At 42.2% G+C, this 19,031-nt stretch overlaps 1 long non-coding RNA gene across 1 annotated transcript; it reads right to left on the reverse strand.

The window, feature by feature from the left end:
* Positions 1 to 269: 269 nt before the first annotated feature.
* LOC127432192 (uncharacterized) lies at positions 270 to 1,946 on the reverse strand. Its single transcript, XR_007895712.1, has 3 exons — positions 1,833 to 1,946; positions 1,113 to 1,217; positions 270 to 446 (listed from the first exon to the last, which is right to left on the reverse strand). It is a non-coding gene; the product is annotated as an uncharacterized LOC127432192 (long non-coding RNA).
* Positions 1,947 to 19,031: the final 17,085 nt, after the last annotated feature.

A 19,031-nucleotide genomic window follows, 5' to 3' on the forward strand; every position in this document is an offset into this window, starting at 1 on the left:
GACTTTCTCAAATAGTTATATGCTTTTGGACCATGTAAGTGGAGAGTGAGGGCAAACTCCCTCTGCTCTTTTGTGTACTCATGGCCCTGTTTTGACAGGAGGTCTATCAGAAGATCTGAAATTCAGTTAGCACAGACTAACTAGTAAATGCTCTTGCAATAATAACTAGAAAGCCTAAAAAGATGGGAAAGTGTAAACATAAGATATAAAGTTAAAAGTTTTATTTTTATTTTACCAGAGTAGAAATTGAGCCTCTCTTTCACCTCTTCATTTATGAGGTTCTTCCTCTTCAGATCCTCTAGAAGATCATGCACTGTGTTCTTTGCCCTCCATTCTCAGTCTTTCTCATTCCTCAACTCTTGCTCCAGACTCTCCACCCTAACCAAGGCTTCACGGAGTCTGGCCTTTAGACCAGTGGGAGATGCAGGCAATGCATAAGAGTGGTCCTAGTAGAAAGAAGGTTGAAAATGTTTTGAGTAATGTTTATATAACATCACTCACAGTTTCAGCTGTTTGGTGCATAGATAGTACAATGTATTATCAGCTGATCACATTCTTAAAGGATTATTCCTCCCCAAAATGTAAATTATCTCATCATTTACTCATCTTCATTCCATCCCAGATGTGTATGACTTTCATTGTTGATCTGAACACAAATGAAGATTTTTAGAATAAGTTTTCGGATGGGTAAGTCGATAAAATGGAAGCATCTGGAGCCATATATATGGATTACTGTTATCCTGCCTAAATGTGATTTATGGACCTTGAAAGTGTTGCTGTCTCTTTCCATTCTAAGTCACTCCACATCTGAAAACTTCTTCTAAAAATCTTTATTTGTGTTCAGATAAACAACAAAAGTCATACATATAATAATCCTTTAATCTCATCACTCCTCAATCCCACTGCCATCACCGTAGGTTTGTGAGTGTGTCAGGGAAGCATATTCAACACCAGCATGTTTCAATGTTTGCATGTGTATACATGAATGTGTCTGAAAATAGTGGCAGAGAGAGAGAGAGAGAGAGAGAGAGAGAGAGAGAGAGAGAGATTTGACTATAACTAGGGCCATGATGCTCACAGTTGTTCAGGCCTTAACTAGTAAAAATACTCACAATATTAGGCAGAGGGGGTACAGTCTCTTAGAAATTTAGAGAATAGTCCACTAACAGGCTCTCTTCAGCCTTCCTTGAGGCTTGTGTTGTCCCAGTTGCCACTGGCTAAAATGGAAAAAAATCATATATAAACGAGCCAGGATTTAATGACAAGCGATCAAATCATAATAGCCTATGGATACACCTTCTCTTTGAAGATGAGTTGGGAAATTGAAGACAGATGGTTTAGCTCCATCTCTAATCCTGACAGTCTGACTTGTCCTGTCAAAGTCCTCCGGCTTGAAGTGCTCACTGCATAGCAAAGAGGACTCACTGGCAGAAAAATCTTCCCTACTTAAAGCTACTTCCCACTGCCTCCTCAACTGTTTCTCTTTGGAAAACCTTCAAAAAGTTTGAGAAAAGTTAGCTAGCCAACTAACTACAGTCAGATTCACAATATGTCAGACTCTCAGCCGAAACAAGTAGCTTGTCACTAAAGTCGGTTTGGAGAAAAACGGCAATATAGATGAAAATCTCGATTATGGGCACTTTAGTTTATAATATAAACTATAATATAAGCTGAGACTTTATAAGAAATCATGTAAACTTTATAAGTCCCAGCTTTCATTGCTAACTAGCATTATCGCTAACTATTAATAGTCTGACTCTGGTGGCCAACTAGTTAGCTTTCAACAATGTTATAATGATCAAATACAACCAGAAACAACTGTTCAGTCTTACCTATGAGAGGTAATTCCCCGAGACCTGGTTTGGATTGTGCGACAGTTTGTACAGCCCCAAGCTGCACACGAGTCAGGCATCTTTTCTCCAGTACAGCTGCTTGAGAGTTACGGCAGGTTGCCTGGTCCAATATGGCGACGACATTGACGTATGATCTAGCGGCCAATGAGGCGTCTATGTATTTATATGTTTATGTTACAACAAGCTTACATCATCCCTCTCATGAGCGCACGTCACAGAGATGTACGGAAGTGAACATTTGTTTTGTTTCTCAAAATAATCAATCGTTTGCATTCAGAAGAACTTTATTTGTCGAATGGAGTCGTTTGGATTATTTTGATGCACCCTAAATATGCATTTTGGACCGTCAAAAAATAGAGTACATTCACTTGCATTGTTTAGAGGAAGAGGCCTGAAATGAAATCCTAAAAGTCTTAAATTCTGTTTTGATGAAGAAAGAAACTCAGATACATCTTGGATGGCCTGAGCGTGAGTAAATTATCAGCATATTTTCATTTTTGGGTGAACTATTCCTTTAATGCAGCAATAACTCGCTATGATGTGGTACCTCCGATAAAAGGCAGGGTATAGATTATTATAAAGATGTTGAGATGCAAATTACCAAACATAACCAAAAATGTGCACATTTCAATACATTATGTATAATTAACTAGACTTCCATTTGTGAGTTAATAGCCTACTGGTTAATTATTAAACTTTGTGCATTCGCTCGGTTGTTCTGTGCTCACTGTAAAGCAGCTGAAATTGTAAAATATGATGGCGAATGAATTTTCTCTTTACAATACAGATGAGACCTTTGAGATTGCGTGACATCACATGGCATTAGGCTGTACAGAAGAGAGATGATCCGTAGTGGGCAATCATGTTTCATTCTTTGAAAACTGATCACTAATGGTTAGTGAGTCCATCCCTAAACCGTCTAATAAAGGTCTGTCTAAAATAGCTAGGTTGTTAGTGGAAAACTGAAGTCAGAACAAAAATCATAAAAAGCTATAGCAATATATTGAGCTAAATCAGCAATGGCAATACACTATTCAATTGTTAGCTGCAAGTGTACTTTCTCAGAACAGTAATGCAGCGGCAGAGCACGTTAAACATGGGCGAGCTAAATTCAAGTTTATTGTATGTGTATTACATTCTAAATAACTAAAGCAGAGTCCTGCATGGGTACTGTTTTGTAAATCTGCACCAGCAGTACTTAACAGAACACCTGACCCGTTATCCATCAGCAGCATTAATTTAATTCCATACCTGACCCAAAGCCGGCCCTACTTAATAAGTGACATATGCGGCTGCATAGGGTCCCCGCTGCCACCAGGGGCCCCCCTAGCACTGGTTCAGTATAGCCATATAATTATTTGCAATAAGTGGAAATAGCGCTGGGCACACAGACGTGTGTCTGCCAATATGCATGACATATGCATGCCAATAGTCCAATGGAATCTGTTTTTGGAATATTGTGTATATTTTGAAGAAAAGACATGGAGAGATAAGTATGTGAATTTGACCTCCTTCAGCCTATGATCTGATGTGGTGACATTAGAAAGACAGCTGGTTAGTTGTGTGGGTGATCTGGGTTTGAGTCAGCCTATTGCCAATTTCAGTATTTTCCCCTTATCGATCTATGTAAGCGAAGACAGTACACGCCATCGGAAAATCATTTATTTTAAATAAAAATGAACACAAAAGGTCTAAATAAAGTGTCTAAGAGGACTGTGATATCACTCATTTTCATTGTGATCACTAAAGGTTAGGCAGTGTAGACAAGGGGGTGGATGGGCGCACGCACGCCCTTCCTGGTCTGAAACATGTGGTTGGCATCTTTTTCTAGCAGCTCGGCATCTCACGGGCCAGCAGAACGAGGGTCGCGTTAACACGTTTCCTCTCTCTAAAGCCATTCTTGGCATCAGTAATAAACATGAGAAATTAGCTGATTTCTTGCTTTTTTATTTTTTAAACAAAACGAATAAAAAAATAAAATAAAAAAAAAGCTTTTTCGATACTTGACTGTTTCTTTTTAAATGAAAAATCACAATTCAAGGAAAAATTGTTTTTTGGTCCATGTACTTTTGCATCCATATTCTTTTACTTTTTAAACCCAAAAATGAAAAACAAACAAGGTGGTTTCTTCTTTATTGGTTTTAACACTGATTAATAGAATAAACAGATAAGAACTCATTTTCTGTTGACTATTTCATTATTTCGTTTTCTTTCATTGTTTAAAAACTTTATTTACGGCTTGAATATTAGATACACACATGTGAGCGGCACTGAAACGCCCCTTTTATCTGATTGGTGAACCCGCCCTGTCTTCTGTACTGCCTTAATCCTATCAGCCAGAATTAGAATTGAGATTGCTCTGTAAATTTGTCTCAGTTTTCATTAAATATTGTCCCGAACCACCAACTGTAAACTATGCATGCCATATGTATTAGAATCTTGCTGCTTGGCACATCATGGTGTTGTTTTTGCAAGGTTTGATGCATGAGATATCGCAAGCCACATCACTTGGCCATATGCTGAATGGGAGTTAGTCTGTTATATATCATTTTTATTTTTAATAACATTTTATGATTTTGTAGTGACTGTAGTGCGTGTCCCATTGATAAATGAAATTAAAAAAGTTGCATCACTTTGTATAAAGCCCCAGAGTTAATATAAGTTAACACAAGCTTATTTTTGACATTTAATAATATATTTACTAAATATTCATCCAGGCTTAGGCAATTACGTCAGCAGCACACTCTATCAGCAATCTACGGCTTGCAGATATTAACATTGCACTTATGGAGATAAGGTGACTAGAAGTCCCAATAACAGGGACAGTCCAGATTTTACATGCCGTGTCCCATGTCCCGATGGACATATAGTTCTGTCCAAATCTTAGTGATTAGAATTTTATGTCCACTCCAACCCATGCCCATGATGCCTAAACATTAATTTGGCCATATGCTGACTGGGAGTTGGTCTATTATATATTATTGTATTTTAATAACATTGTATGATTTTGTAGCACCTGTGTATTCGTGTCCCATTGATAAATGTAATAATAAAAGAGTTCTGTTGCTTTGGATGAAAGCAAATGCTAAATTAATGTTTAGGCATCATGAACATGGGTTCAAATCAAATCAAAATCAAATCACTTTATTGTGATTGGAGTTGGAGTGGACATAAAGTTCTAATAGCTAAGATTTGGACTGTAAGTCTGTCGGGACATGGGACACGGCGTGTAAAATCAGCCTGGATGAACATTTAGTAAATATATTATTAAATGTCAAAAATAAACTTGTTTGGGACAATATTTAATGAAAATTGAGACAAATTTTCAGAGCAATCCCAACTCTAATTCTGGTTGATAGGATTTAGGCAGTGCAGAAAATGGGGCAGGTTCACCAATCAGATAAAAGGGGCGTTTCAGTGCCGCTCACATGTGCATATCAAATATTCAAGGCGTAAACTAATTTTTTAAACACTGAAGGAAAACGTCTTGGTTACTGATGTAACCTCTGTTCCCTGATGGGAACGATTCAGTGTCGATGTAGTGACACTAGGGGTTCACCTTTGCTTTATTCAGAAAAGGCCAATGAAAATTGGCGAGTGGAATTTGCATGCCACTCTCCGCCCCGGACATACGGGTGTAAAAGGAGATGGCGTGCACCACTCATTCAGAGTTGTGCTGAGGAGCTGAGAGAGAGTCCCGGTCATGTAAGCAGTCGGTTCAGCGCCACGGCAGGAGGGACACAATGTCTCGTTCCCTCCATCAGGGAACAGAGGTTACATCAGTAACCAAGATGTTCCCTGTCTGTCACTCACTCGACGTTGTGTCGATGTAATGACACTAGGGTTTTCTATACGAAATGCCGCAGGTGCTGAACCGTGTCATGAGATATGGAGGAGCGGACACGGCCAGGCTGCTGCGTGCCTCGCAGCGAGCGCTTGACTACGTCGTGACCTTCCAGCAAGGTAGGTAAGGCATCTCCCGGGTCCCAATAAGGGTGGGAGGAGGCACTTACCCGAGGAAGCTACAGGCGGCGGCCTTTCCTGATTTTTGTGTTAAGCAATTTCCCGCCAAGCACCTGCTAGAATAGCGCTGGGGAAGTGCTCTTCCCTCTCCAGGAGGGAGAGCACTATGGAGACCACATCCTACCGGAGGAAGGTTAACATGTGGAGAATACCTCACATGGACTTACAGATGGGGAAGTTCACATATGGAATGATGCCACTGGGGAGGACCCTATCTACAGAGAGGGTACACAGCAACAGTGGCCGAGGCAGAGCAGAGCTCTGACGAGGGGAAATACAGGGTTCACCTGAGGGGAAACTGAACAGTGGAAACGCATCATATGGCATTACCGAGGGGGGAATCACCATGTATGGAGCACTGAGCCCATGTACACGGGCTCACCTGAAAAGGGGCATACCACGTGAACTGGGCCTGGCGGTGTTACTCCTCCGCCAAGTTTGCCACCGAATAGTGCTTAAGGAATTAAAGAGGCATCCAGTGTTCACCAGTTACGGGGAACTGGTAGCGGACAAGATAGTGCACATTATCACCTCAAAAGGGGAAAGACGCAATGAAAGCGATACAACTGACCGGTCGCCTGGCCTACCTGTTGTTACCCCGTAACACATGGGTCGAAACCGGTTCTATGCGCAGGTTGTAAAACCTCACAGAGGTATTGGGTGTAGCCCAACCCGCTGCTCTGCATATGTCTGCTAGAGAGGCGCCCCTCGCCAGTGCCCAGGAGGACGCAACACCTCTGGTGGAGTGCGCCCGGACTCCCAAAGGGCACGGCAGGTCTTGTGATTGGTAAGCCAGAGAAATGGCATCCACAATCCAATGGGAAAACCTCTGTTTGAGACAGCTTTCCCCTTCTGCTGCCCTCCAAAGCAGACAAAGAGCTGCTCCGAGCATCTAAAGCTCTGCGTGCGGTCTAGATAGATGCACAGGGCATGAACTGGACACAGCAATGACAAGGTCTTCCTCCTCTGAAGGGATTGCTTGGAGTTTCACCATCTGATCCCAGAAGGGAGTGGTGGGAACTTTGGGCACATAACCGGGCTAGGGTCTCAAGATCACGTTAGAGTGTGCCGGCCTGAACTCCAGGCATTGGCGGGTGACAGAGAGTGCCTGCAGGTCCCCCACCCTCTTGATAGAAGTGAGCGCCACCAGGAGGGCCGTCTTCAGCGACAAAGTGCTGAGCTCGGCCTGCTCCAGGGGCTCAAAGGGGGCTCTCTGTAAGGCATGTAGGACCACAGAGAGATCCCATGAGGGAATCAGGCGCAGTCTAGGGGATTCAATCTCCTCGTGCCTTTGAGGAACCTGGTGATCAGGTCATGTTGTCGAGAGGGTCTCCCATCCAGTGTGTAGTGATATGCTGCAATAGCAGCCACGTACACCTTCAGGGTAGAGGGAGACAACCGTCTCTCCAGTCCCTCCTGTAGAAAGGACAACACAGACCCGACTGCGCATCTCCATGGATATTCCTCAACTCTCCACACAGTGTTACCTGCCGTGAGAGCACATCCACTGCATGGTTGAGGACGCCCGGGACGTGAGTGGCTCGCAGAGACTTCAACGTCTGCTGACTCCAAAGGAGGAGGCGGTGGGCGAGTTGCGACATGCGACGTGAGTGTACCCCGCCCTGGCCCTTTCGACGGAAACAAGGGAACACGAGATACTCACATCCCGCTCACTGACCAGCGCCTGGCCATCATGGGTGCGAAGGCTGGAGGGGCTGTGCATTGGAGAATTGGCCTGGTGGACCTGCAGGATGGCCATGGCATCCAGGACGGAGGCGGCCACGAGTGACAAAGAACACTTACACGCCTTGGAAGGGAGCCTTGGTCGGTTCCACCAGGTGGCATAAATGCACCGCAATGGTGCGTTCTACATGGGGAAGTTCGATATGTCCCTTAGCCGCTTCGCCGTCGAGGGTAGTAAGGGTGGACGAGCTGGCGAAGCGTGTACAGGCAGAGAAAGGTGCCTTCCACGACTTTGTGAGCTCCTCATGCACTTCCGGCATGAAAGGCACTGGGGCGGGGCATGGCCGTGAGTCGCGCTCCGAGCCCAGAAACCAATCATCTAGAAGCAAATGCTCAGGGCAGGGCAGAGGGTTCCACTCAAGCCTGATGTTCGCGGCTGCCAACTCAGCGTTCGCCTCATCCTGAGGTCTACCGCCCGAGAGCGGGAGCTCAGAAGATTTGTCCGCTTCTGAAAGCAGAAGCCCATCCTCTGATGCTGCAACCAATAACTCATCCTCGTTGCGAGTCCCGAACGAGATATTAAATCCGCCCTGAGGTGGACTGCCTACCTCGCTCGTGAACTCTATCAGGCAGAACGAGTGTGCTGGGGGCTGGGAGGTCCGCGGGGACTGAGCTGGCGGGAACACACCCATATTCACATCCAGATATCCCGCAGTGCTCGCCGACGCAGCCGCCTGATTTTCAACCCAGGATGGACCGGGTCGGGAAGGAGGGTCGGGTGGCTCTCTGCTTCATGAAGAAGGAAGAGAGCCATGACCGCAACGTTCTCATGGGCATGTTCTCGCAATGAGAACATGACCCCTCCACAAAAGCTGCCTCGGCGTGCTGGCGACCCAAACACTCGAGACAGATCTCATGGCTATCCAGTGGGGAGAGATAAAAACAAATTTTTTAAATACGCCAATCGTTTGTGCAAGCTTTGGAAAATTGGAATATACTTTCTTAACACCTGCTGCCGAAGCACCCAGGGGAAGCACAACACTCGATCGTGTGAGGGTGACCGCTGATATGTGCCGTAAATTCCAGCAGAAGAAGGTAAGGTGACGGGACGAACACATATGTGCTCGGCTCCGAAGAACAAGTCTGAATGAGTGGTGCATGCCATCTCCTTTTATACCCGTATGTCCGGGGCAGAGAGTGGTGATTGGGGCTCTCAAGAGCGAAACCCTAGTGTCACTACATCGACACAACATTGAGTGAGTGACAGACAGGGAACAAAAATTTTCCTTCAGTGTTTAAAAAATTCGTTTACGCCTTGAATATTTGATACACACATGTGAGCAGCACTGAAATGTCCCTTTCATCTGATTGGTCAACTTGCCCCGTCTTCTGTAGCCTACTGCCTTAATCCTATCAGCTAAAATTAGAGTTGGGATTGCTCTTCAAATTTGTCTCAGTTTTCATTAAATATTGTCCTGAACCACCACTATTATGTATTATGTACTATATGTGTATTAGAATCTTGCTGCTTGGCACATCATGGTGTTGCTGTGAGGTGTTGCCTCTAATGGACGATGCGTGAGAGATCGCATCACTTGGCCATATGCTGAATGGGAGTTGGTCTATTATGTATTATTATTATTTTTAATAACATTATATGATATTATAGTGATTGTAGTGTAACGTCCTATTGATAAATGTAATAAAAAAGTTGTGTCACTTTGTATAAAAACCCCACGAGTTAATATGAGTTAGCAAAAGTTTATTTTTGGCATTTAATAATATAGTTACTAAATGTTCATCCAGGATGAGGCAATTACGTCAGCAGCACACTCAATCTACGGCTTGCAGAAATTAACATTGCACTTATGGAGATAGGGTGACTAGACGTCCTAATAACAGAGACAGTCCTGATTTTACACACCTTGTCCCACGCCCTGAAAGACTTACAGTCATCGTCTTGTGTCCGGATCTTAGCTATTAGAATTTTATGTCCACTCCAATCCATGTTCATGATGCCTAAACATGAATTTAGCATTTTCTTTTATCCAAAGCAACAGAACTCTTTTTTTTTTACATCATTTATCAATGGGAATTGAATACAAAGGTACTACAAAATCATACAATATTATTAAAAACTAGATTGAAAAGTTTGTGGAAAAACTTTAGGTTGGCTTGAAAAAGCCTTGTCTGGAATTTTATAGATAGACAGACAGACAGAAAGACATGGATGAGCTCATTTGGTTGCTAGGCAGTTACCAGGGTATTACTCAAAAGTATCCTTGCTAGCATGAGTAAATGACCCAACAAGGAAGTCACTACAATACTCTGTTGCAGAGATATGTGATTTGTTAGTTGGTTGCAAGGTTAACCCCATTTTGTTGCTAGGCAGTTACCAAGGTGATACTGAAAAGGCTCCTTGCTACCCTGAGACAAATGAACGAAACTGGAAGTCTCTGTGATGTTCTGGTGCAAAGATATGTGATGTGTTACTTGGTTTCTCGGGTAACCCTATTTGGTTGCTAGGCAGTTACCAAGGTGATACTCAAAAGGCTCCTTGCTACCCTGAGTCAACTGAACAAAACCAGAAGTCTCTACAATAATATGGTGCAGAGATATGTGATTTTATACTTGGTTGCTAGGGTAATCCCATCTGGTTGTTAGGCAGTTACCAAGGTGATACTCAAAAGTTTCCTTGCTAGCCTGAGTAAATAACCCAACCAGGAAAGCTTTACGATATTCTAGTGCAGAGATGTTTGATTTGTTACTTGTTTGCTAGTGTAACTCCATCTTGTTGCTAGTCAGTTACCAATGTGATACTGAAACGGCTCCTTGCTACCCTGAGACAAATGAACAAAACAGGAAGTCTCTGTGATGTTCTGGTGCAAAGATATGTGATGTGTTACTTGGTTTCTCAGGTAACCCCATGTGGTTGCTTGGCAGTTACCAAGGTGATACTCAAATTGATCCTTGCTACCATGAGTCTAATGAAAGATACCAGAAGTCTCTGCAATGTTCTGGTGCAGAGATATATGTTTTGTTACTTGGTTGCTAGGTTAACCCCATCTTGTTGCTAGGCAGTTACCAAGGTGATACTCAAAAGGCTCCTTGCTACCCTGAGTCATCTGAACATAACCGGAAAGCTCTACGATAATAAGGTGCAGAGATATGTGATTGGTTACATGGTTGCTAGGGTAACCCCATCTGGTTCCTAGTCAGCTACCAAGGTGATACTCAAAAAGCTCCTTGCTACCCTGAGTCAAATGATCGAGACTGGAAGTCTCTATGATGTTCTTATGCAAAGAAATGTGATATGTTACTTGTTTGCTTGGGTAACCCCATCTGGTTGCTAGGCAATTATCAAGGTGATACTCAAAAGGCTTCTTGCTACCCTGAGTCAAATGAACGGAACCAGAAGTCTCTTTGATGTTCTAGTGCAGAGATATATGTTTTGTTACTTGATTGCTAGGGTAACCCTATCTGGTTTCTAGGCAATTATCAAGATGATACTCAAAAGGCTCCTTGCTACCCTGAGTCAAATTAAAGAAAACGAAAGTCTCAAAGATTTTCTGGATCATAGATATGTGATTTGTTACATGATTGCTAGAGCAACCCCATCTGGTTACTAGGCAATTATCAAGGTGATACTCAAAAGGCTCCTTGCTACACTGAGTCAAATGAACAAAACTGATATATCTATGAATTTCTAGTGCAGAGATATATATTTTGTTAATTGGTTGCTAGGGTAACCGCATTTTGTTGCTAGGCAGTTAACAAGGTGATACTAAAAAGGCTCCTTGCTACCTTGAGTCAAATGAACAAAATCGGAAGTCTTTGTGATGTTCTGGTGCAGAGATATGTGATTTGTTAATTGGTTACTAGGGTAACCCCATCTGGTTGCTAGGCAGTTAACAAGGTGATACTCAAAAGGCTCCTTGCTAGCCTTAGTCAAATGAATGAAAATGGAACTCTCTACTATGTTCTGGTGCAGAGATATGTGATTTTTTTTTACTTGGTTGCTAGGGTAACCCTCTCTGGTTGCTAAGCAGTTACCAAAGTGATACTCAAAAGGATCCTTGCTAACCTGAGTCAAATAACAAATAAATAGAAGTCTCTGTTATTTTCAGGTACAGAGATATGTGATTTGATAGGCAGTTACTAAGGTGACACTGAAAAGGATCCTTGCTAGCCTGAGTATATGATTCAACCAGGAATTCTCTATGACATTCTGGTGCAGAGTGATTTGTTATTTGGTTGCTAGGGTAACCCAATTTGGTTGCTAGGAACTTACCAAGGTGATACTCAAAAGGCTCCTTGCTAGCCTGAGTCAAATTAAATATAACGGAAGTCTCTAAGATTTTTTGGTTCAGAGATATGTGATTTGTTACGTGATCTCTAGGGCAACCTCATCTGGTTGCAAGCAGTTACCAAGGTGATACTGAAAAGGCTCCTTGATACCCTGATTCAAAATAAAGATACAGGAAGTCTCTATGATGTTCTGGTGCAGAGATATGTGATTTGGTATTTGGTTGCTAGGGTAACCCCATCTGGTTACTAGACAGTTAACAAGGTGATACACAAAGGATCCTTGCTACACTGAATCAAATGAATGAAACGGAGGTCTCTGCTATGTTCTGGTGCAGAGATATGTGATTTGTTACGTGATTGCTAGGGCAACCTCATCAGGTTGCTAGGCAGTTACCAAGGTGATACTGAAAAGGCTCCTTGCTTCCCTGAGTCAACTGAACAAAACTGTAAGTCTCTACAATAAGCTGGTGCAGAGACATGTGATTTGTTACTTGGCTGCTAGGGTAAACTCATCTGGTTGCTAGGTAGTTACCAAGGTGATACTGAAAAGGCTCCTTGCTTCCCTGAGTCAACTGAACAAAACTATAAGTCTCTACAATAAGCTGGTGCAGAGACATGTGATTTTTTACTTGGCTGCTAGGGTAACCCCATCTGGTTGCTAGGCAGTTACCAAGGTGCTACTCAAAAGGCGCCTTGCTAGCCTGAGTAAATGACCCAACCAGGAAGTCTCTACAATATTCTGGTGCAGAGATATATGTTTTGTTAATTGTTTGCTAGGGTAACCCCATCTGGTTGCCAGGCAGTTATCAAGGTGATACTTAAAAGGTTCCTTGCTACCCTGAGTCAAATGATCAAAACCGGAAGTCTCTACGATGTTCCAGTGTAGAGATATGTGATTTGTTATGTGACTGCTAGGGCAAACTTATCTGGTTGCTAGGCAGTTACCAAGGTGATACTCAAAAGGCTCCTTGATATCCTGATTCAAAATAAAGATACAGGAAATCTCTATGATGTTCTGGTGCAGAGATATATGATTTGGTACTTGGTTGCTAGGGTAACCCCATTTGGTTGCTAGTCAGTTACCAAGATGATACTTAAAAGGTTCCTTGCTACCCTGAGTCAAATGATCAAAACCGGAAGTCTCTACGATGTTCCAGTGTAGAGATATGCGATTTGTTATGTGACTGCTAGGGCAAACTTATCTGGTTGCTAGGCAGTTACCAAGGTGATACTGAAAAGGCTCCTTGGTACCCTGAGTCAAATTATCAAAATTGGAAATCTCTATGATGTTCTAGTGCAGAGATATATATTTTGTTACTTTGTTGCTAGGGTAACACCATCTGGTTGCTAGGCAGTTACCAAGGTGATATTCAAAATGCTTCTGATTTAAAATAAAAATACAGGAAGTCTCTATGATGTTCTGGTGCAGAGATATGTGATTTTTTTAATTGGTTGCTAGGGTAACCCCATTTGGTTGCTAGGCAGCTACCAAGGTGATACTGAAAAGGCTCCTTGCTACCTTGAGTCAAATGAACAAACCGGAAGTCACAACAATGTTCTAGTGCAGAGATATAAGTTTTGTTACTTGGTTGCTAAGCTAAATCCATCTGGTTGCTAGGCAGTTACCAAGGTGATACTGAAAAGGCTCCTTGCTACCCTGAGTCAAATGAACAAAACTGGAAATCTCTACAATGTTCTAGTTCAAAGATATATGTTTTGTTACTTGGTTGCTAGGCTAACCCCATCTGGTTGCTAGGAAGATACCAAGGTGATACTCAAAAGGCTCCTTGCTAGCCTGAGTAAATGACCCAACCAGGAATTCTTTATGATATTCTGGTGCAGAGATATGTGATTTGTTACTTAGTTGCTATGGTAACCCCATCTTGCTACTAGTCATTTTACCAAGGTGATACAAATAAAGCTCCTTGCTAGCCTGAGTCAAATGAACGCAAATGGAATTATCTATGTTGTTCTGGTGCAGAGATATGCGATTTGTTACTTGGTTGCTAGGTTAACCCTATCTGTTTGCTAGGCAGTTTCCAATGTGATAATCAAAAGGCTCCTTGATAGCCTGAGTAAATGACCCAACCAGGAAGTTTCTACAATATTCTGGTTCAGAGATATATGTTTTGTTACTTTGTTGCTAGGGTAACGACATCTGGTTGCTAGCCAGTTACCAAGGTGATACTCAAAAGGCTCCTTTCTACCCTGAGTAAAATTAACAAAACCAGAAGTCTCTGTGATGTTCTGGTGCAGAGATATGTGATTTGTTACTTGGTTGCTAGGGTAACCCCATCTGGTTGCTAGTCAGTTACTAAGGTGATACTTAAAATGTCCTTTGCTACCCTGGGTCAAATAAAGGAAATGAGAAGTCTCTACAATGTTCTAGTGTAGAGGTATGCGATTTTCTACGATATTCTGGTGCAGAGATATATGTTTTGTTATTTGGTTGCTAAGGTAACCCTATCTGGTTGCTTGGCAATTACCAAGTTGCTACCCTGAGTCAAATAAAGGAAATCGGAAGTCTGTACGATGTTATGGTGCAGAGATATGTGATTTGTTAATTGGTTGCTAGGGTAACCCCATCTGGTTTCTAGGCAATTATCAGGTGATACTCAAAACAATCCTTGCTACCCTAAGTCAAATTAACAAAACCGGAAGTCTCTATGATGTTCTTGTGCAGAGATATGTTATTTTTTACTTGTTTGTTAGGGTAACCCCATCTGGTTGCTTGGCAGTTACCAAGGTGATACTCAAAAGGATCCTTGCTTCCATGAGTCAAATAAAAGAAACCAAAAGTCTCTGCTATATTCTGGTGCAGATATATGTGTTTTGTTAATTGGTTGCTAGGGTAACACCATCTGGTTGCTAGGCAGTTGCCAAGGGAAATAAGGGAAATTCGGCGAGAGATGCTGAACATGTTGGCAATGCTGATGAAGGTCGTTGCTGGCTTGGAGAATCTTGCTGTAATACGTCGATCGATCACTGCCATGGAGACGAAATTCTCTGAGGTGGTTACAAGAGTGGGGGATGTCGAAAAACAGATCGATTGTCTGGAGTCATCGGAGTGGAGAGTCATTATTGTTTTAATAGAATTCAGGGGCAAAATCTTATTTTGACTAATATTTACTCACCTAACGTTGATGATCAGGGCTTTTTTTATAGATCCTGAAGGGATGTTGTAAGCCGCTGGCACCCCTCATTATATAATATTGGGAGGAGACTTTAATATTTTGATGGACTCAGTCCTTGATCACAGTGAAGCAAAAGTGTCCAAGCCCCCTACAACAACACTGACGCTTCACAGGATGTGTAAAAATCTTGGTCTTACAGTATGCCTCATTCACCAAAAAATCCAAAGCACGAGAACTTGTGGAGTTGGAAGGGAATATTAAAAGTGCCGAGGCAGAGCTGAAGCGCCGAATGTTGGAGAATTGACCCAATTGAAATACAGATATAATACTGTTTTGTCGCAGAAGGTGGAGTTTTGGCTATTCAGGGCAAGACAGTCATACTTTGATTCGTAGGACAAGGCAGGAAAACTTCTGGCTAGATATATAAAACAGAGAGTCTTTTTCTACCATTCCCTCAGTGAAATCTGCGTGTGGTGAAATATTTACCTCAGCCATCGATATTAATAATGCTTTTAAAGAATTCTATCTTGATCTCTATAGTTCCACGTCTTTGTCTACTGATGAGGATATTGGAAACTTTGTGGAACCATTAGAACTTCTTAACTGACGGCTGAGCAAAACAATTCTCGTGATTCTGAGATAAACTTGGAGGAGCTTGGCGAGGTAATTAAGGCCTTGCCTACAGGCAAGTCTCCAAGGCCAGATGGCTTTGCCGCTGAGTTTTTTAGATCTTATGCTACAGAATTGGCTCCACTTTTGATAGAAGTTTATACGGAATCATTAAAGAATGGAAAGCTTCTGGCAACCATGATGCAAGCCTGGATCAGTCTGATTCTTAAAAAGGACAAAGATCCAAGCAAGTGTGTGTTACCATCCAATTAAATTGTTTTAATATTTTAATAATTAAATAACCGCTAGACATTAAATTGTCAAAAATTTTGGCTAACCGATTAAGTAAAGTTATGACATCTCTTATACATATAGATCAGGTGGGGTTTATTCAGGGCCGCAGCTCTTCTGATAACATTAGGCATTTCATCAATGTCATGTGGTCAATGGGGAATGATCAGACTCTGGTCGCTGCCATCTCACTTGATGCTGAAAATGTGTTTGATATGGTAGAATGGGATTATCTTTTTAAGATTTTGGAAATATACAGGTTCAGGAATACTTTTATTGGGTGGATTAAGTTACTTTATAGACACCCGTTAACAGCGGTACAAACAAATTGATTAATTTAAGATTATTTTACTCTGGATAGGGGCACCCAGCAGGGTTGCACTCTTTCCCCATTTTTGTTCTATCTTGCCCTGGAACTATTAGCAGCTGCAATAAGAAAGGAGGATGATTTTTCAGGGGTGGAGGCCGGAGGTGTGGCGCATAAGCTTTTGCTTTATGCAGATGATATTTTATTATTCGTGTCTGACTATTCTAGATCTATGCCTTGCCTCCACAGAATTATTAATTCCTTTTCTAAGTTCTCAGGATACAGAGTCAATTGGTCTATATCCGAAGTTTTGGCTCTGACAGCGTACTGCCCAGTAACGGCTTTTCAGCCGGGCGCCTTCCAGTGGCCCAAATGCCCAAGTATTTGGGCATTTTATTCCCAGCAAATTTGTCTGATTTAGTTAGAGTTCATTTTGATCCCTTAGTAAAAAGGTTTTCGAGTGATGTGGGCAGGTGGGCTTCATTACATTCATCTATGATTTGGAAGGTTAATGTTATTAAAATGAATTGTATTCCAAAATTTAACTACCTGCTACAATCTCTCCCTGTAGATGTCCCCCTCTCTTATTTCAAGCAATTTGATAGCATAGTGAAGTCCTTTATTTGGAATGGTAAACGTCCCAAATTACATTTCAATAAGTTACATAGGCCGATAGACAAAGGTGGGCTAAGCCTACCTAAGATTTTGTTTTAATATTATGCATTCGGTCTCAGACATTTGGCTCACTGGTCTCTTCCACCTGAGAGAGCCCCTCCCTGGTTTTGTATTGAACAGGAAGCTCTTGCTCCTATTTCACAGCCTTTCTATCAAACTAATCAGAGAAGTTACACCCCGTTATCTCGCATTTGCACTCAGTATGGACAAAAGTGTCCAGAGAGTTTAATTTGGATATTTATTTAAATGATGCCTCGAGCATATGGCAGAACCCAAAATTACGTATTAATAAGTCCCTTTTCTGCTGGTCAGAGTGGATTGTAAGGGAGGTTAATATGCTTGACCTATATGAGAGTGGAGTGTTGAGATCTTTTGAAGATTTGATTCAACATTTTGGGATTCATAGATCTCAGTTTTATAGGTATTTACAACTGCGCCACCTGCTCTGTCCTATTTTTGGGAGTAGCATACACCCCCCTAAAGCAGCAGATACTCTGGGAATGTTGATTACTGCTTCTGGAAAAGGTCATGAGGCATCAGTATATTACTCCCTGCTAATTCAGAGTCTGGGGGATGGAGCAGTAACTTCTATCAAGAGATTATGGGAGAAAGATTTCAACTTGGTATTGGAGGAGGGAGTGTTGGCTAGGATTCTAAAAAACATCAAGTCTGCATCTAGAGATGCAAGGGTGCACCTTATGCAATTCAAGATTTTACATAGATTTTATTGGACCCCCTCTAGATTGTATAGGCTTGGTCTTAAAGACACACCCACCTGCTGGCGATGCCAGTCGGAGGATGGAGACATGGCCCGTGTTTTTTGGTGGTGTATTGAGATCCAGGAATTCTGGTTGAAGGTTCAGAGTTTTGTATGTGATGTGGTGGGCACTCAGGTTACATTTTGCCCCAGACTCTGTGTTTTGGACGATGGGGCAGTCATCGATGTGGGTAATAGAAACATAGAGAATTGGGTTCTGACCAGTGTGATGATCAGCAGGCAGATTATTTTGAGGGGCTAGAGGTCGGCTGGAGTGTCCCCATTTAGAGAGTGGTGCACGGAGATGGGGAGGGTGGCGACTTTTGAGGAGGTGTCATTTGGAAGACGGGGTAACTTGGATTTGTTTGTTGAAATGGGGCAACTATTTGGAGTTTTTTAGGGCTCTCGTGGTGGGGTGGTAGAGAGAGTAGTATAGTTTTTAAATGTGTATGATTATATATATATATATATATATACAGTTGTGCTCAAAAGTTTGCATACCCTTGGAGAATTGGTAATATATGTACCATTTTTAAAGAAAACATGAGTGAGCAGGCAAAACACATTTATTTTATTTCTTATGGGATTCATATTCAACTGTAGGTTATAACAGAATTGCGCAATCATAAAACAAAACATGGCAAAAAATAAAAAAAATAAAAAAATGAAATGACCCGTTCAAAAGTCTGCATACCCTTAGTTCTTAATACTGTGTATTGTCCCCTTTAGCATCAATGACAGCGTGCAGTCTTTCGTAATAGCTGTCTATGATGCCCCAAATTCTTGCAGGTGGTATAGCTGCCCATTCGTCTTGGCAAAATGCCTTACAGGTCATGCAAAGTTTTTGGTCATCTTGCATGAACCGCACGTTTGAGATCTCCCCAGAGTGGCTCGATGATATTAAGGTCAGGAGACTGTGATGGCCACTCCAGAACCTTCACCTTTTTCTGCTGTAACCACTGGAGAGTCAACTTGGCCTTGTGCTTAGGGTCATTGTCGTGCTGGAAAGTCCAAGAGCGTCTCATGCGCAGCTTTCGTGCAGAAGAATGCAAATTGTCTGCCAGTATTTTCTGATAACATGCTGCATTCATCTTGCCATCAATTTTCACAAGATTCCCCGAGCCTTTAGAGCTCACACCCCCCAAAACATCAGTGAGCCACCACCATGCTTCACAGTGGGGATGGTATTCTTTTCACTATAGGTCTTGTTGACCCCTCTCCAAACATAGCGCTTATGGTTTGACCATAAAGCTCTATTTTGGTCTTGTCATTCCAAATTACAGTGTGCCAGAAGCTGTGAGGCGCGTCAAGGTGTTTTCGGGCATATTGTAACCAGGCTTTTTTGTGGCATTGGCGAAGTAAAGGCTTCTTTCTGGCATCTTGACCATGCA

Source organism: Myxocyprinus asiaticus, chromosome 41 (assembly GCF_019703515.2).
Source record: "Myxocyprinus asiaticus isolate MX2 ecotype Aquarium Trade chromosome 41, UBuf_Myxa_2, whole genome shotgun sequence".
NCBI lineage: Eukaryota > Metazoa > Chordata > Actinopteri > Cypriniformes > Catostomidae > Myxocyprinus > Myxocyprinus asiaticus.